General features: G+C 38.3%; 1 long non-coding RNA gene across 1 annotated transcript; it reads right to left on the bottom strand.

The window, feature by feature from the left end:
- Nucleotides 1–14,662: 14,662 nt before the first annotated feature.
- Nucleotides 14,663–19,603, bottom strand: LOC135290474 (uncharacterized). Its single transcript, XR_010353251.1, has 4 exons — nt 18,284–19,603; nt 16,151–16,203; nt 15,691–15,828; nt 14,663–14,724 (listed from the first exon to the last, which is right to left on the bottom strand). It is a non-coding gene; the product is annotated as an uncharacterized LOC135290474 (long non-coding RNA).
- Between the last annotated feature and the right edge of the window lie 1,087 nt (nt 19,604–20,690).

Raw genomic sequence — 20,690 nt, 5'->3', positions numbered from 1 at the left:
GTGGAGAAACATTTAGAAACTGGGAAAATAACCTAGCAAAAGCAACCTAGATAGTCAACACCCGAGGGTCCATCAATCGAGCTGGCCCTGCCCAGTCTGAACCCTTGCACACAATAGATGGAGATAAAGTCCCTGTAGTACATATGAAGGGTATTTTAAGGAAAACTGTCTGGATTAATCCCACCTCAGGCAGAGACAAACCCATCCATGGGATTGTTTTTACTCAAAGACCTAGTTACACTTGGTGAGTAATGCAGAAAGATGGGGAAACCTGTTGTGTACCACAGGGAAACCTGGTCTTAAGTGAAAACTGAGTATAAGATTTCATTGTGACACAGATGGAAATAGAATAAGGGGTGGATAATGTCCTGGCTTGTAAAGTAGGCATGTATTCTACTTTGCCATCTGTTGGGGGTTGGGCAGTTTTTCTTATCTCTTTCAAGAACAATGACACTGCCAGGAAGATAATCTCCTGCTAATGGGCTATATGGTGTCCTGGCCTGTAAAATAGGCATGTATTCTTTTTTTGCCATCTGTTGGGGGTTGAGCAGTTTTTCTTATCTCTTTCAAGAACAATGACACTGCCAGGAAGATAATCTCCTGCTGATGGGCTATTGAATTACTCACTGTGGCTGGTAAGATTAGTTACATCATCCCATTGAGAGATGCTCCATCCAGAGGGAGGAGCCAAGCATCCCTGCCACCATAAAACAAGCATTTCTGAGACCACAGACAGCCTTCTTCGCTGGATTTCTCAGAGGAATCAGGAACCAAGGCCCAGCTGCTCATTCACCGCGTTTTCAGAAAGGATCTACACCCTTCTGCAGATCGCCGCTCCAGGAGGAGCAGCCACCATCTGGCTGGACTACTATCAACACCCTGACTTCTCAGGGTGTCAGGTTTTTCTCACTCTGCCAGTGGTTTTTTTGCTTGTGTTAAATTACATTGTTATTTAGTTGGTTTTTTTTCCTTCCTAGTAAAAAAACTGTTATTCCCATTCCCGTATCTTTGCCTGAGAGCCCTTTTAATTCTGAAATTGTAATAATTCGGAAGGAGGGGGTTTACCTTTTCCATTTCACAGAAGGCTTTTTGCCTTCCTTCACAGTCTCCTGTGTTTTTCATGGAAATTTCTGTAGCCCATCCTCAAAAATTCAGTTTTTAGGTCAGAGGCATTCACATTACAGGACTCTTTGCTTACATCCTTAGCAAAGACAATTTCCAGTGACACCACTGCTGATTTAGAGTACCATGGAATGTTACAGTTGTGCTCAAGTTTTCTCAAATTCTTACTGTTTCTACCTCATTTATGTTTCTTTTTTATTCAAACACTCCAAAATGAGGCCTAAGTAAATGATTCAACACTGGTTCCTGGGTAGGATGGAATTGTGCATGTTGTTCCTAGCCTGACAAACTTCCACTCATGCTGTTGCCACACTTTGTTTTATGTTTGTTTAGCTCATGACAACTGTCACAGGCACAGCTTATGACTCAACTAGGTTATGTGGCACACGCAGTGACCACAGCACCTGCAAACGTGCAAATGCATCAAAGCTGCTAAAAATATTTCCTTGCCTTGAGCAGAGAATTTTTGACTTTCAAAGTCAGTTCTAAGAATGGGAAATAAGTAGAGAGATTGAAATCAAGAGAAGTAAATATATCCAAATTTCTAATTACAACTGATGATAATAAAGATCTTGTTGAGATTCAGACTAAGGTTTGTGTCTACGTTAGCACTGAAACCAAGTTTTTCCTCCCTCTTCTCAATATTATCAATTTGTCCCTTTTTTCCCCCTTCTTTGAGTGCATCAGAGACACTCTCAGAAATAGCATTAAGGTGGACATAAATGTAGTTGGCATCATTTCCACCTACCTTCTGTCTACCTCACACAGTCTTGTGGAATCTTATTAACCCAGATATGGCTGGGTTTGCAGGGTCCTACGTGCTTCAAAGGCTTGCCCAACCATGCTTAAAGCAGTCTTTGCAGTCTTGCAATCTTCAAGGATAACATGTATCTTCAAGTGGCCTAAAGAATGCTTTTAACGCAAATTAATCTATGTGTCTATTCTGTTCAATGGCAGCTTGGAAATACTAAATTCCAGAGAAGTTGCTTGTATATCTTCCCTTCCAATACAGAGCTCAGCTACCAATAGTAACCTACAAATGCTTCCAGATCATCTTTGTACTTTAGCAATCTGCTTTCCACAGGTGACAGTTTCAAGACTGATTCTTCTGCACTGCTGGCTTAGTGTATTTCCTCTACTAGTAGGACAATCCAACACCTAATGCTTCTAAATCAAAATTCTCTCCTCCTGTTCAGACAGAAGGGTTTTCAGTGCTGAAATTCTACCATTTTGATATTTTTTATGTTGCAGCATCCCTTGCAACCTTTGCACACTGCCACAAAGCTGTTGAGTCAGTTTTTGTTTATAGTAAAGAAAAAAGGACAGAATGCATACCAGAAGTTTTCAACAGTGACACCCACCAATGTGATTGCTTTCATCCAGTACACTGAAATACGTGCACTATGGACTACAAGAGGACAAGTTTCTGAAAAACAAATCCACACTCTTTAATTTGTATTAGTAAGGGGAATTTATTTTTTTTTTGTAGAAACGTGGCGAGTCAACTTTGTTATGGAGAAATTTCTTCCTGCAACAAATCAACAGTGATGAATTTTCTGTGTGTAGAAGTAACTAGTTCTAAATATAAACTCAAAAGTATTTTTTTCTCACTGAACTTAATATAGCTGCGTTCTTGCTGCTGTTACTGGACTTGATTTCTTGTTTCTTTCATCTTTTAGAAGTAATGAAAAGATGCACACTCAAGATTAAGACTTGCATGAAAATGGCAAAACTATTAGAACTCTGTCCTGTGATACATCCATATTTTGTGCAGCACTGTGGGCTGTATTTATTTAATTTTTTCTTTGTCACAAAAGAATTTTGAGAAATCAACATTCTTTCAACAATTTTCCTTTTGCTCTGATTATTATTTTGTATTTGCATTTGAAATCTTCACCTCAGCTTGATCTACTGCAGTAAAGAAGCTATGAAAATACATGTTCAAACTTAAAATCTTAATATCACTTTTAAATAAAATAACATTAAATAATAAATTTTTGGTTCATCAGCAGTAGTCACAGTAACATAAAGAGAAGTGCAAGCAGAGGTGTCAATTCTCTGTCAGAGCTATTTGGATTTTCTTAAGTAAATGTACAGTGTGTACTTCCTTTGAAATTACTTAGGAAATACTAAAAAATGCCAAAAAACAAAAAACAAACAAACCTACCCCAAAACTAGCCTATACTTGATAGAAAACTATGTATTTATTAAAGAGGATATTGTATTTGAGACCAGCAGAATCTAAACCTAGAACTTCACTGATGTGGATTGCACTCAGATTACCAGCTGGTATGTTTGGGGAAGTTATAGAAACAGCTGGCCTATCAGCAGGAAAATGATTTTGAAAAACTATTTTTTTATCTTTTTAATATACTTAAGTCATAATTCAAAGCAGGAAAAGCTTAGGAATAGCTTAAATACTTGTATATTTCTAAGGATGAACGCAATTTACATTGGCTTCAACAAATCTTAGAATTTTAAAATTCTTTGAGGTAGGATTGTCAGAATGAGTTACTTTAATAATATACACTATTAGTTAGTCTGATTGGTTAATTCTTGTAATTATCAGTAATATGCCGCTCTGGAGTATCCAAGAGATTCTTCTTTTTCTTATTCTTCCTAATCAAACTTAGTGAACAGCTCAAAGACCCACAGCTACAATCTATGAACATAGTGTTTTTGAACAGATTGTTCTATTAAAATACTCTCTTATTGTAATTTTTTCAGGATCTTCATCTACATCTTGACAATGTATGTTTGGAATCATGATTTGTTTTCTCATCTGAATAGAACATGTTTTTGAATAGTTAGCACTTTACTAATTCATCAGTATCAACACAGGATCTGAACTCCTCATTTTCTCTGCCAGCAGAGATAGCACTACTTTTATTATTATTGTATGCTTTAAAAGTTTTAATACTTAAGAAGGATATCTAAAGGTACACATTGAAATTATTTACCATTTGTAAAACACTTTTATGTATACCAGGCACAAAAATTATTTTGGCTGTTGAAGTTAAATTAGAATGTATTTCTAAAGTTGCAGAGAAAATATTTCACCCAACTACCAAAAACTATAGATGTTTTAAATGTACAGGTATTTATGACTTAAGCCAGAATTCTTCTCATGCCTAAATATTTTGACTTCTGCTCAGGAAAGTTTGAATTCAGTTAGTCAGAACTGAGGTGCTAAGCTGATATTGTTACATTTGACTGTAGACTCACAGAAATACATTTTGCAGTTTAAGCTTCATGGCTGGTCGATCTACAAAGTGAAAAGGACCAACAAATACTGACTGATCCATCAAAGATGAGTGTCTGGAACCATCTTTTAAACACACAAAGAAATGTTTTCTTCAGCTTTTGATGGCTAAAGATTATTTTTCTATAGAAGTAGTTACAACAAAGGATGTTGGAGGAAAAAAAATCAAAGGAGAAAAGTGAAAGAATCACCTGAGGTCATTTCTGTGTGGGAAAGGTTTTGTCTCTAGATATATGTATAACTCATTAATATCATCTCATTAACTCATTAATATCAAACTGCACTCATCTTGTCTGATATGAGTGCAGTTTCAACATATTTTCCCAGTTTCAAAAGGAGCATTCAGGCTCTCCATTTTCCTCCTTCTTCTGTACATAGTCTACTTTGCAGAGTAATTCAGTCACAAGCCCTGTGCCTTTCTCAGTGTATGATGATTATTGCTCCTGGCACATGGGATAAGGACTTACTGCAGCTTTTCTATCACAAAATGTTGTATGCGTGCTTGTTACAAGTGGCTGAATGAGGTTACTGCCTTTTGGGTTGTCATAATGGCTTAATGAAATGTTTTAAAATTCATTTTGCATGTACTGCTTTCTAACAAACTCATGTCATGCATTGGAAATGAAGAAATAAATAGAACACAAATGGTAATTAATAGCAAATTGTTAGTCAAATTAGTAGAATTTGGAAAAAAAGTGAACATTTTTTTAATAATCCTATAGCTGGCTCCTGTAACTTTGATTGCATGTTTGACATTAGACCATAATAGTATTTGAAGAGGCCTTTCTCAACATGCATTGAAATCTTGCTGCCATTTAAAACTAAATCCCAACAGAGTTCATTTGAAATTGGTTTACTTTGATAATGGCTTTATTAATGTGGTCTCAGTGGACTTGAAATGAGATTGTTTGACTATTGTAATCTGGTTTTCAGAGGCTTGCAGTAGAATAATTTACTCATGTAATGTGGTTTCCATTAACTTGCACTAAAATAATTTCCCTCTGGTAATGGTGTTCTTATGGATATTCACTTAAACTATTTTGTCTTCAAAATGTTAAAATGGGCATCCTTATGGTAAAGAGTATAGTGGCATATACACCTATTGCTAAATCTTGCTGTGTCAGACAGGTCCTCTGAAGCAAAGACAATACTTAGCACCACGTTTTGCCTAGTTTCAACCACATTTTTCTTAACTGATATTTTTATTAACTACTTCACAAGTTCCCTGGTCTTTTTCCATTCAACTTAATCAGGACATCTCTGAATCCACAAATCCCCATCTAAATATTTTTTTCATGTTTCAGTTGCTCCTGATTCTCAAGTAAAAGGTACAAGGGACTTAGTAATAGCTACTTTTCCAGCACAGGTGATTTCCACGTCAACTGTTTGACACTCTAAGGCAATACAGAGGAATTCTGGGTTGTTTGCAAATGGAACAAAATTACCATTGCTCTACAGTAATTCATCTTCCACTCACAGATAACAGCAGAGAACAGCCATGTTCCTTTTTATTAGTAGTGTACCCTCTGTTCCAAAACCCCTAGGAGATGACTAGAAATGGGATATACTGTTATATTAGGTGTTCTCTCACACTGGGAAAATTCACACTGGAAATCTCAGACAGATATATAATGATTTTACATCTTTCAGATTTGTACAGAGAATGAGTGGTTATTTTCCCCTTCCCTCACTCCCAAATACTTTAACCGCCTGTCACACAGTCAATAAAATAAATATCTTTCAATAGTATTTTGGGATTCTTTATCTTGTGAAATTAATTGCTCAGTGGAGTGACTCTATTTCTATCAAAATTAGAAGCCAAGTGAAATTATTCCCATCAATGCCAGAAAACATTTGGGAGATGATGTTACTGTTCCACTCATTCTGTGGGTACAGGAGGGTTGAGGACTGTCAATCAGGCACATTTAATGAGTAACAAAATTCACACACCATTTAAAAATAAAAAGTAGTGTAATTTTAACAGGGAACTAAGCTTTTCAAAATAAGGCCAGCACAGTTAAAATTTTAATTAAAATTGGTTCAGCAGAATGTCTAGAATTCCAATGATACTGGGGACTTCTTATTCATCCCTGAATATTGTGATTTGCAGTCCAATAGGATCAAAACCATCTGGAAGAAAATTGTATATTGATCCAGATCATCATATTTACATGTCTTTTGTTTGTGAGTGAGAAATAAAAATCTAAGTCCTGAAATTAGTATTGCAAACTCACTACTACAAGATATTTTCTCATGTTTAAAGAAAAGAGCTGCAAATATGACAGGCTTCTTGCAGACGTTTTCCACAGGACAGTTTTTCTGTTACAGATTTCATCCAAATAAGCATCAAGTTACTGTGTAACTAGAAAAAGCTGATTCATTTACTTCTTTTTATATGCATAAATCTACCACTAAAGAAAGGAGAAAAGGCTGAGTTTAGAAGCTAAGGGTCTATGGAGAAAAATCTTCTTTGCTGTTAAGAAGATTTCTGTAAATCTCCATAAAGAAATGGAATATGGTGTCTAGATGTCTGAACAACTGATTGCAGTTTTAACAATTGTAATGTAAATGATACTGGACTCAGTTTTGATTGCAGTGAGAGTATTTGCATGTTGGTGGAAAGATGAAAAGGAGTAGGCAGGGCCTCCTTGGAATCAAATGCACAGAGAACTTAAGTTTTGACAAATACGAAGTTCAATACCGATTACAGTATTAAGTTAATGAATTATTTAAGTCGATGTTTCTCTAATAAGTCAAAGTCATCTCACGCTCACAACCAGTGAAGCATAATTTTGGGTGGGTAGATGAAAATAGGTTTCCTGTCCCTTTATATTCATATGATAGGAAAACATTTCAGTAATACTGCAGATCTGTCTAGAAGAAACTTAAGTAAGCTCCTTAAAGCTTCATTACCATTCCAAATAAATTAAAAGAAGAGGGAGAGGAGTTTTATGCCTATGGCGGGTGTGGGGGGGGACTTGTGTTGTTAACTGTGATAAAGGATCGTCTTTCAAGTTTCTGATAATGCTGGATATCCTGGATTCCTGAGGATATATAACAGCACAGCAGACAAAGCTTGGTGAATGGTTGGGGATAACTAAGGGCAGAGAGCTTAAATGGTAGAGATGATTGTCTAGCTTTTAAGGTGTGGCCAGAGCACATCAAGTTAATGTGGCTATCTAAGGAGACTGAGCATGCCTGGTAAGTGGTGTTAGATTTTTAAGGACTCAGCATGCTTTTCTGTGCAGCTCCTTATGCCTCATAATCCCTAAAGATGTCATTTTGTGCCATCTGGCTTTTGTTGTTACTCCCAGTCAGCACTTCTAGATTGTTTTGTGGGTTTTTTCCACTGTGAAACACATTTCCCTTTCATTTCAGAGATTTTTTTTTTATTTTGCTCAAAGCTTATCCTGCATACTAATAAATCAAACCATGTTTCAAATACTTATTTCTTGTATTTTAGCTGTGTCCATTGATCTAGTTACTTAGCACCATTAGTCTCCTTTTCCCTTTTTGCCTTTCACTTTCTTGAGTCACAGCTTCTACTGATGTCCAAGGATCACTGTCCCAGAGGAATCTGTACATGTAACATACATCTGCAATGGCAGTGGAGTCCATCATTCTCTTTGTGTCATTTATTTTTTTCAGAATTCCTAGTTTTGTTTGCCAACCCATATCCATGAGTGTCTGTGTGTGATGTGTCCTATATGCTGGAATCCAGCAATTATGGTGATCTGGTCCAGAAGGAAGGAGGTATTTGGCTTCAGACACCCCTCTTGAGGATTATGGTCAGTGGATATAGGATAACACAAAATTGTAGATTCTATTCTGGTGCCTAAACCAAAATGCAGTGATGTTCCTGAAGCCACATAATTTCCATTTTACTCTGATTTTTATCATTTTGCTCTATACTAGCAAAACCCACAGCCCAAACTTGAGGCCTCTAGATGCTAAAAGAAGACACAATTAAAATTTGTCATAAATACTCAGTTATTTCGAAGTGCCCCATGTGCATTCCATATGTTATTTTGGGGCTTGTGTGTTTATGCCAGGGACACAGGGAAAAAGCAGAATCTTATTAGAGCGTGTGCCTTTGGGTGTCACTCATCATGTAATGCAGTTGCTCATAAAAAGCATGATTACAAACAAGCATGATTACAAGCATTATTAAACATTATTGATTTACTTCCATGCTTGGTTATTTTTCCCAGACATAAACCAAAAACCACCACATATAAAATCAGAGAATACAAGTGGATGTGAAGGGGGTCTGTACCAAAAGGGAGATGAGTGCCAATAAAGATTTGGTTTTTCCCTGCATTACCACTTGCCGGAGTGTACAGAGGGTGGAGAGGTCACTCAGTGTGAATATGGTGCTGAGGTTCTCTGAACTGTTTTGTTTTTTTTTTTAATTAATTGGAATCCAATAATTCAGGCAAAAGAATGCCATTGCTTAGTAAACTCACAAAAGATATTTTATTTAAACTTATATATATATTTAACAAGGGAGAAAGCCTCACTCATATATTCACCCCCTGCTCTTATTGAAGAGTGACATTACATCCCTTTTTCCCCAGGCAAGAGGAGTAAGGGAGCAGAGAATATTCCCTACCATCACCTGCAAGGCCTCAGGGGCAGAAACTGTAAGCAGACCATCAACACAATCTCTGACCATCAACACGTACAGAGAGGATGGACAGCAGATAGCTTCTGCAGAAAGTGGAAGACTTTGGCTGATGGCTATCAGAAAAGTCCTTGCCATCTCATGCTTAGTGTTGGATTCACAGGTTCTTGAGACTGTTATGAACTACCACCAACTCTTCCACTTTCCTTTCATCTCTATGTATTCCTGTTATACACCATTTTTTGGCCATCTAAATTTTGAAGTGGTACTTCTAGGAATCAGAGTATTTCCCTGTCTTGACAGACAATCCCTAGGTCATAAAATCATAGGATCATAGAATGAATTGGTTGGACGGGACCTTAAAGATCATTTTATTCCAAACCTGTTCCATCACAGGGACATCTTTCACTAGACCAGCTTGCTCAGAGCTGCACCCAGACTGATCTCCAGCACTTCCAGGGATGGGGCAGCCACAGCTTCTCTGAGCAACCAGCTCCAGTGCAATAATACTTACATATAATAATAGATAATAGATATAGTCATGTGCTGTACTATTCCATTTTGTTTTTCTGATAGGGAAGAAGTTTGGTGCTGGGATTTTTGGCAGCCTTCCAAAATCAGAAATCTGGGTTGCTTTAAGAATTTCCAGGATGCTGGAAAGCTTTGGCCTGACATGCTTCTCAGAAACTGTGTAGCAACCCACATCTCAATGTAGGACAATCTGAAGATAAACTCCTTTACAACAGCTATTTCAGATGCATTCATCAGTTAGTTAGATCTGTGCTGTTCAAGAAAAGTAACCCAGATTTTCTGTATTATTCACATATCAAAATGCAAAAGTGGATGATCTGCTGATCTGAAATTATTTCACAGATCACAGTTTTAATTATCTAGTAAACTTCAGAAAGATGTGAGTTCCTTGGTAACATTTTTGCAAATAGAAACTGAAATAAGGCCTAGATTTTCAACTCTAGTGGGGCTCCAAACTAAGAACTACAAAACTAAGGCCCTATATTCATATGCAGGTATCTGTTTAAAAAAAAAATTGCTTTTCAGTTTGCTGTGCACCTAGCATCTCACTTTGATTTACATTCTAGAAAATCAAAGTCAAAACCAAACCTTTCTTTTATCTTTTGCAGACTATTTATTACAACAGATGCACCATTGCCTCTTGAGGTGTTAGCTCTCTATAGGACAAAATTTCATCATTTAAATCTGCATTTTAGTCCTCTTGACATAATTTTGATAATATATAAATATAAATATAAATATAAATATAAATATAAATATAAATATAAATATAAATATAAATATAAATATAAATATAAATATAAATATAAATGTAGCTAATAAGCAATTATGTGTCAGTTTGAAACTGACTGTGCTAGGTGGGATAACAAGACTAGGAATCACATCATTAAAGTATTTTGGAAGTGCTGCAATAAAAGCTGAAGAAAATGTCGTTTGAATTTCTAAGTGCTGCTGACCTTTGGTGTGTAGGTGAGACTTTACTTACAGCTGCTGTCCTGCTTGGGATGTCTCTGAGGTGTGTTGGAGAGGAGGAAGTTTAGATGCCTGTATTTTCAGTTACTGCCTGAGACAAGGGGAAAGCAAGGTGAAGTTGTATGTAACTCTTCAAGGCTTAAGTTAATGTAAAATAAATCAAACCTGGGATGGTGTTTTAAAAGAGAAACCTGTCAGTAACAGAGAGGAGAAGATGTTGGACCTGGAAGTACATTTGTTTTTTTTTTAAATGCTCATTTTCAAGTATGTCTGGTTTCCAGCCCAGTTTGCATCAGAAGGGATCAATTTTTTTCCCCATTTCCCTGTTCTACTTTTGTGCTGGTATTGTCTGAATCCCAGAGTGAACAGCAATACATCATCCTGCTTCAACATCTGCTAGAGCCCCCTCTCTTTCTAATCTGCCCAGATCCCTAAAGCCTTTCCCACCTGCTATAGCACCAAATGCTTATTATAGCACAGAGCTACACTCTTCACTATCCTTTCTCCCTTACTCTCAAGGTTAACATGGCACAGTGACTATTATGAAATGGGGGCTTTAACAATATAAAGGCAGCCCAAACTAAAGAAGGGAGAGAGGATGAAGACAGGGAGCTGGGAGGAATTGGGTAGCAGGCCAGCTTTTGCTGGCAACAAAGATCTGCAAGAAAGTCATGGCTAACTTTCCAGTCGAAACATGACTCACTTCTCAGAGATGAACCCAAAATAAACAGCTTCCCTGTACCGCTCCCAGCAGAAGCAGGAACCTCACCCTCCTGTGGTTTTGTGTCAGGGTACTGTGGGTACCACTCCAAGATGCTTGGTGGAGCAGCACAGATAAAAATTTTAAAGATTATGGTGCCTCTGGGGTTTTGTTTACCTCTTGGCAAACTGAAAATCATAAGCACTTGGAAGACCTTTCTCTCTCTTTTTTTCTCCACCCCCCCAGCTGCAAAACTCAACCTGCCCATTCTGTTTGATCCATTGTAAGTGTTGTACCTGGCACAGACGCATGTGGGTTGTGGGAGGAGAAGCGAGGGAGCAGCAAGGCAGAGAGCCAGGCTCACATGCATTCCTGTGAACAGGGCTTGATTCTGTGGTGAAGTGACTGTTATGTTGGAGAGTGGGGACTCAGCATGAATGCTGCATTCCCTTGCTTTGCTCATGTCCTGTCTTAACATAACTCAGTGATGTGACATGTTGGAAGGTCTGGATAGTTTTGACCTTAAATAAATGAAGAGGAATCTTCTTTAGTGGTATCTTTTGGCTCTTGCACTCCAATGAGTGAATTGGACTGCATCCTATCATAAAGATTTCAGATACAATTTGTGAAGTTTGAGGTTACTGCACATCTCTGCATTCATCTCTGAGGCACAATCTTGGCTTCCATTTGCATAATGCACATTATGCATTTCCATTTCTTAATAGATAACTATTGGCCTTCCCTCATTGTCTAAACCATGTAGCATAGTATAACATGTCAAGCAGAGCAAGACTTTGGAACCAGCACCCCCAGCACTGAGAAGCTGGGTTATGTCTCATCATGTGCAGGGGCAGACAGAGGGGCTTGGAAAGGATAGGAAGAAGAGGATGACTTGTGTTAGTGTTAGCTGTTGCTGTCATGTGTTAGGCATTGCTGTCAGATGGCAGCTTTCCTGGTCTCTGGGTGGATGGAAACATGCTATATAGCTTCTTTGCAACTGAGCTTTTGAGTCCGTGCTTGTTTTAACAAGCCACTGAAGGTAACAACCTGTTGGAATTAAGAACTTTATTTATTCACTTGCTTGTTCATTCAAACTGAACTGTTTCTTCACAAATGACTTAAAAATGCATTTTCAGCTGGACCTTTGTGAGTGTCTGTCTGAAATTCCCCTCATTCTTTGCCACATGATCATCATGAAAACCGAGACCACCAGGGAAAAAGATCCTGCTCTAGGATCCTGATCCTGCTTGAATTGTCGCCCACCAAGCCAAGCCATTGTTTCCACAGGCGTGTTTGCTCACCCCATGGGATGCTGCCCTCGATGAATAAGGAAAGGGACACTCTGCCCTCCTTCAACTGCATCACTTAGCAATGCTGATTCTGAAATTTCTCCAACCTCCTTACTTGGCTGGACTTTCTCCCTGGAATTACCTTCTCGGTGGTCACCACAAAAGACCCTACCGTACATCAACCCCCATGACTGAGATAAGAAAAGTCTTTCTCCCCAAGGACTGAGACATGAGACCCCTATATGGAAAAGCTCCCCCTTCTTCCCCAAAAACTGAGACTAAAATCCCTACCGCAGAGGTGGGGGGAGGTGTGTGGAAGGTGTGTGGAAGGCCAGGTGATCAAAGCAAGTTTGCAAGTGACCATAGAACCGAGAAGACAATGGTTCTTGCTTACTGCTGATGGGCTTTTTGTACCCTTTTTCAACAGACTAATTCAAAATGTGTCCCCTTCTCCCTAATCCAAAAAGACTATAATAGAGGTTATAGCTGACTGGTACCCTTGAGGTCTCCCGATGTGAAGACGGCAGGCCCCGTCAACTGGACTTCAAAGGATCCCACGTCTGGTAGCTACACACCTCCTTTCTTTTCCTCCCCTCTTTTTCCTTATTCTTTCCCTTTTCTTCATTCCTCTTCTCCTTAACGCATTTTGCTGGTGGTCACTCAATAAAGGTACATTTGTTTTTGATTTTTACTGCAAAACCCCCTTGTCATGTCAGTTTTTGCACCCTGAGATCAGTGAAAAGAACCTTCATGAATCTTGTCCCCGAGGACAGATCGTGACAGCCTTATGTAAGTAAAGATGCACTGAATGCAAATACACCTTAAAAATCACAGAGGAAGGGGGCAAAACACATTGAGTGAAACAGATTTTTTTCAAAGAAATGTCAACAACTCACGCTTTCAGCTTACTGCATTGAAATTTATCAAAGGTGGTATTATAGTTATCTGAAAACAGCACCTGAGCAGTGTTCTCCTAATGAAACTTAGAGCAGGCTGGGTACACACTTATCTGAAAATATACTATCCAGCTAGAGCAGTTAAGCCTCTGAGTCTCATATCCACATATCCAAGGATAAGCTTTTAAATAAAAACTACAAAAAAGAGAGCAAGAACAAATGAGGACTTGCCCCCAGACTGTTAAAAGTGAAATACAATCTTGATGATATTTCTGCTGATGCCAGCTGTAGTTAGGTGATCAGTTTCAAGGGACCAAGATCATGGTATCTGTATTACCCAAGCCATGACTGTGACTCAACTCCTCCTAGAGGAGGGATATCTTTAGGGATTTTTAATTCAGTTTTTGCGTGAATTGTTTTGTGGGACATCTTATTTTAGAACATGGACTGGATAAAGGACAAAAAGTACATATCTTCTCTCTCTCTATGCATTTATATACCCAGATACATGAAGGTTAGAGCTTATGACTACAAGTCAAAAAGCAAAACAGGAGGGGGAAAAACCCCAAAGCGCTATTAAAAAACCTCACACAAATTGGTCTGATGACCGTTGTGGGTGGCTATGCTTCAGAGATCCCATAAACCCCCTTCAGTTGCATGAAGTTTTGGTGAAGTTGGGTGTGCGTGACGGCAGATTTCCATATGCGCTTTCTTTCAGTTAAGAGTCTTCTGGTGAGATTTCCTTTATACTGCTAAGACCACCATTTCCACTTTCCACCCACAGACTTGGTTCCTGGCCTGAGTAGGCCAGTGGATTGCAATCAGCAGCATTTTGTTGCACCCTCAACACCTGTAAAAGACAAGACCACTGCATCAGGCATGATGACACGCACCGAGGACACTGATCATTGCTCAGAGTTCTCAACATCATGAAGGTAAAAGCTACCAATGCCTAACAAACAAGAACTTGAAATCCTATTTTCCATAACAAACAATGTGAGATGCTCAAATTGTAGGTGCATATGTTTATGTCAAGGTGTACAGTAATTGTTGAACATTTTAGGATGCATTAAAATACAAAACAAAGAATGTGTAGAAAGAGCAAGCCCTGGAAAACAACTAACTGGCATTTAAGTATTTGTGCTTTTTCACACAGCTAGATCAAAAAATAAAGGAGAATAAAAAATCCTATCCACATATCATGTGAGAGGAACAAGAAAAGAGGAGGTGGAAAGTCAAAGCAATGACTTGGTAAAAGTCTGCTTGCCTTACTGGCCTTACCACCTCAGAGGCTCACTCAGAGCTGCAGATCCTGAGTCCCATCAATGCTGCAAGAATTTAGATATATTTCTGTAATATGGATATATTACAAAATATGTGATTTTGTCTCTTTTCTAAAACAAACAAAAAACAAACAAATGCACTTTAAATAACATTAACATTACAACAAAAATGAAAACAGCTCAAGAAATGAAAATTATGATAACAGATGACCTTGACACTAACTACCCTTTAATCACCATCTGGCCTCCTCCATTTATCAAACCCAGGAGTTAAGGTTAGGGTCACCCTCCACTCTAAAAGTCTCATTTTTAAACTTCTGTTTCTATCATATCTGCATGTCTTTGAAATATCTTGCGGCAAATATACCAGGATTTGCCCCAAAAATGAAGGGTCCTTGGTGTACAGACCTTATCCTGAGTGACTGAGACACCCCAGTCCAATGGCATGTGCAGGTATACCAGTAAGTGTGTGCATCCATACCAGTATGAGTGTGCACTTCCTTTTATTTCTGCAGGAGGTTTGAACTAGATCAGCTGGGATCAGTACTCAGAAATCTCTCTGTACATCTGGGAGATCATACTTTACATTTAATTACATATGCATGCACATGGATTCATGCAAGTGTCATAAAAAGCACAATGTTTAAAATACTGAATGATCATCAAAAAAGGTAGTGGAACAATTTAGGCACCTTATGAACACTGAATTCAATCCCCTTGCAGATATATATAGGCATGCTACGGAACTGACAATGTCATGGACACTTTTTTCATACAACTTCCACCTCACTTATTTAAATCAGAGGAAGGATGCTTATTTAACAATGAGCCTCTTAATGTTTTGCTTTTCCCTTAATCTGTGTGTCCTTATACCTCCCTGACTTCCCACAATTCAGAATGTGCCTTCTGTAGTGCATACTAGCTGAGCTGTGCCACCAGTGAAAAAGAGCTCCTACGCATAGCAGTTTCCAGAAATTTGTTGTAGTGGCGCAGAGTCTATCCCAGACTTACCCCTCCATCTCTGAGCTATCGCAGACCAGTGCCTTCCCACTTTCCTTTCCCAAATGCTTTTACTTCATCACTCAGTCAGTCACAATTTCCACTGTGGAAGCCCAGCAACTCTTCTTCTCACCACCATCTGGTCATACACTGAAGAAAAAGCTTCTAAAATTCCACTCCATAAATCTTGTTATACTCTTATTACTCACTGGAAATGTGAGCAGAAATCCTCATTATCTATCTTCACTGATCTATATTATGTGCTAGTCCTACCAATTAGAAACAGAGCTAGAACCCTAAAGGAAATACCTTGCAGCCTTGGCCATTGCTCCTATGGGACAACCTTACAGTATTTTCCCCAGCTCTGTAGTGGTTTTGATTTGGTAGTTTGAGATTTCCCAGCCAATACACCAGTTAGTGTGGTAGGTTCAGTGCTGGCCAATCACCAATGCACTCACTAGAATATACTTACTTATTTCCTGCTGTGACATGGGATTAGGAGAAAGCCAAAGCAGGCTCACAATTCTGAAAGGGTATAAAGAAAAATTTATTAACAGCAACTAAAATAAAGAGTATTAAGAATCAGAAAAAAACCTTCAGGACTCTTCTCCTCCCCTTACAACCTTTTGTTTCCCAGTATCAATTTAAGAAAAAAACCCTAAAATTTCAATCAGTTTAACACCTCTAGAATAGTCTTTCTTCAGTTCACTTAGGGAGAGAAGCCCCTCTTGTTAATGTTATTGAGACTTCTCTAAAATAAAACAGTTCTCTTCTGGCTCTCAATTTCCTCACAAATTGCAGCTGCCTAGGGAAATCTGCAATTGTGAAATCCCTCCCATTTTCCACAAGCTTTTCCCACAGCTGTGTTTAGGGGCTATGTCAACTTATGGGGTACTGTTTTAAAGATAGCTGTTTAAAGGCAAAGGTTCTCATTATCTATCTCTGAAATAATCTTCATCTCTAGGAACAGAGGTCTTATCTTCCTGGAGGCACAGGATCTTCATCATTCTTCTCGCCTTCTCTATTCAAACTTCTCATAGAATCACAGCTACCTTAATATCTATTTCCTTCAGCTTGGAGGCCTTTGCTCAATATCTACAATTTGAACATTTCATCTCCCCACACCTTTATGTATTATATGGAAAAAGAGTCCTTCTCTATATCTTCAGAAGAGAATTAAAGCCTAACTAAAGGCATCTCCTCATCTTTCCCATCTGGGACTTGACTTCTTCTTCACTGACCTTGGTGTCTTCGTGTTGCTCCTCTACACTGCCTGCATTTTCTTCTTTTCTCTCACTCAAGAGCGCTTTCTCACTTTCCCTCTGCTGTTGAGAAGGTGGTTGACATCCTCATTTTCTCAATGTATCTGCATTTCTGACCTCAAGTCCTGCCAGCTTGATGTTTCTATTTGGCACTGGTTGCTTCCATTTCACAGGTCTCTTTTCCCTAACTATCCATCCCATACCCATCATGAAGAGCACCATGACAGCTCTACTCAAAGACATGGGTCTCTCTTTAATCTATTTTCATTTAATTCTTGGTGGTATACCATAGGCAGCTGTGGATCTTCCCCAGTGATTTTTAGAAGGGGAAGTAACTTACTGGGCTATACAGAAAGTTTCACTTGGTCTTTTCTCACTTCTTCCTTTTCTCTTCCACTCCCCTGAAACAGATTCATGCAGCTGAATCTGTGTCTTATTCAAAGCACATTGACATGAAGCTGAGCAGAATATTTATTAAGGGCAATGTAATCCTCAATACAGTATGATGCACATGGTAAAGGAAGTAGAAATAATACAGAAAATCCAGATTTTGTCAAGAGCTCTGATTCTGACTTCTAACTCAATAGAAATTGTGAATACTGATGGCCAGTAGAGAGCAATGGTCAGACATGGAGCATTGGTCAGACGTAGAGCCATGGCTGTGTTGAAGAGAAGTTGCAGTTAAAAAGAAGGAAAAAAAAAAAAGAAAAATAAAAAAGTCTGGCTGGAAATACAATGTACAAAGTAATGGAAAAACACTTACTAGTCTGTGAGAACTAATGCTATGCAAATTAATTCAATTCAGAATTAACTTCATGCAGATCCATCTGCATAGCATGTTGCAGGATCTTTAGAGGTGCTGTAGCCATTCCAGATTGCTGAACAAGACCCCACCACTTTAGAAATGTTGACCAAAGTCAGGATTTCAAAAGTCTGGTGTTGATGGTTTTGATGTCCTTGTGCTACTCCTGTTCCTGCAGTTGTGGAAGTTGCAGTGTCCTGCAAAGGCTCCAATTAGACTGTATTTTCACTGAGCTTTTTCTTCATGTCTGCTGTGGAAAGTTAACTCAATTTCTTGAGTTTAGTGTGTCTATAAAATTTTCTTTTACAGACACAAACTTCTTCCATGTGATTTTTCTAGATCTGTGCCAAAATAGATTGTCAATGCAAACCTCAGTCTGTTACTCCCCTGAGTATACAAAGCTGCTTGTGATAATTTAAAAATATACTTTATAATCACTTTTACTTTATTCCCCCCCCCACCCCCCACCAAAATAGAAAGCCAGCAAAGTGAAAGCAGCTAGTCACGAAAATGTTTAATTGAGTGTAACAGCAATTCTTACCAGCTTCAGAACAGAGTCTGCACAAAAAACTTTTGAAATACCATCACTTTTACCAGATAGATTGACAATTGTCTCAATCTTCATTCACCTTATGTGCACGGCTGTCAGTATCTGAGAAGTATCAGTTTAATGCAGTGGGAAGTAAGCAAGGAGTCAATGCTAGAATTTTCAAGCTTAGGGAAAAATATGAGAAATAATATTACTTTGCATAAATGTCACTCTGCTCTGCTGTCTAAATTCAGTATCTGAATAAGAAAGTAAAAAAAAAAGCTCCGATCGCTCATGAGACACAGATGAGCTCCCTTTCACAAAGGAACCAGGCAGGGAAGATCAAAGTTAAGGTTATTGCCTACATGGTGAGGCTGCCTTAAGTTATGCTTGCCAGAATCAGATTTCTGTTTACCTAGTCAGGATGAATGAACAAACAAAAGCAAGTGGTTTCTTTACCATCACCTTCCTCCACAAAGAAGCTCTAAAGTCACCTCAAAAGATTTGCTGCAACTCTGTACTGGTGGACAGAAAAAAGTGGACTATCACCTTCCTGCTCTATCAGACTGCTTCCAGGCAAAAGGTGGAACTTCAGCTTCAACTTCAGTTGTCTCCCATCGTCAGACACCCAAAATCCCCAACAGAAAATCTAGCAACTCTGAAAAACTGCAGTCAGACCACAGGCAATACAACCCCATTAGAAGGCATTTCACCTTCATGCTTTGGAGTCATGCCAAGGCACAGCAAGGTCCCTAAATAGAACTCTCCCTCCTTTACTCAATTGTAAATCAAATAGAATTTCTCTGCTATGAACCTTTCTTGCAAAGTTACAAGAGTCATGTCCCACTTGTCTACTCAGCTTAACGTAGTGCAGGTATCTCACATGAGTTTTGCCTGAGGAGAATGCTGCCTCTGATGCATCTACAACAAAAAAGACTGTCAGTAAACCCACAGGTCTCACTAAGGAAAAATGGCAGAAAAATAGCTGTGCAATTTCTAATGGAGAAAATTTGTCAAGAATTTCTTACTGAGAGCAAAACTATTAACCAATATGAGAAAACATATATGGACCCACATAAATGGGAAACTCTGAAAAGATGTGCTACATGCTGTCCCGTTCAAGACCTCTAAAATAACTTCGAAAATATCTTTCATTTTCAAAGTTAAGACAAACCACATAGCTTAATATATTTTGAGTATTGCATCTAAGCTAGATAAAATTATCATGTAAAACATAACATGAATGCAGGCTTATAAATACTTTTAACCTTTTTTTAAAAATAATGACAAATTGCTAACTGCCACTGTAGATGCTTTAGCTAGTATTACCAAAATGTAAGATACTTCTAGGAACCTCCTCTTGTGAATTATGTCTCTTTGGGATGGAAGAGAGAAAAAAAAAAAGGAAAAAAAGATAAATATTTTGAAATTTGGATTCAAAATTTCCTCATGTAAGCTGCCTGCCAGATGTGATACAACAGCTGCAGAAAACTACCTGAATTAAATCCCAGTCATACTGCATATCCTATCTGAGATTTTATATGCTTTTTCTGGGGGAGGGGTGGTGGAATTAAGTCATTACATATCATGGAGGCCCTAAAGCTGTGATTTCTTGCACCTGATGGCATGAAAGCAATGGGAAAAAAGAGCCCTGCTGAGCTTGAAGGAGATTTGTAAAATTTGCTTTTTCTGTTGAATAAAATCTATACTCTTGATTTTTTATGGTCTTGTTTTCATCTTAATGTGGACAGAGGCCTCTCTCTAATAATTTTAATAATCAGATCTTAAAACTTATTAAATTTAAAATAATTGAAAATATTCTTAATTTACATTTTGGGGTGCTGTTAGGCTTGGGATACCTTTATTTCTGAGTTACAACAAAGTCAGACAGAAATAAATTCTTTATGTTAAATTTAATACAACTCAATTGGAGGTGTAATAAGACAAATGCTGGAAGAACAAATGTGTAACTGTAGAAGAACTATTGACTTTTCTCCTCTACCTCTAAGTGAAGTGCCTTCCAAAATGTGTGTCCTCTCTGCACTTTATCTCTCCTGGTCAGCTGCAGTTCATGTAGGTTTTCTCAGAGGTATTGGTAATCCACACACAGTTCTAGTTTATATCCACTGAAAGAGTGGAATGATTCATATTCCAGGTATATCAAGTTATCACTGTGAGAAAAAGAGAAAATGCTGTATTCATTACAGCTGGTATCCTTTTTATCAGGTACTCCACATAAATAAATATGGCATTGATCTGTCAAGCCGGAGGTCATGGCTGTTCCTGAACCAATGTGGTTTAGAGTGTTTTAGCCTGCATTCATTACAAGGTACAGCGTTCTGTTAAGAAACATTCTTGTGGTGCCAGTGTGTGATTATGGCGAGATGGACTGACCAATGGGAAATTGCTGAGCAAACAG

Source organism: Passer domesticus, chromosome Z (assembly GCF_036417665.1).
Source record: "Passer domesticus isolate bPasDom1 chromosome Z, bPasDom1.hap1, whole genome shotgun sequence".
NCBI lineage: Eukaryota > Metazoa > Chordata > Aves > Passeriformes > Passeridae > Passer > Passer domesticus.
This window is presented reverse-complemented; position numbering and strand designations above follow the sequence as displayed.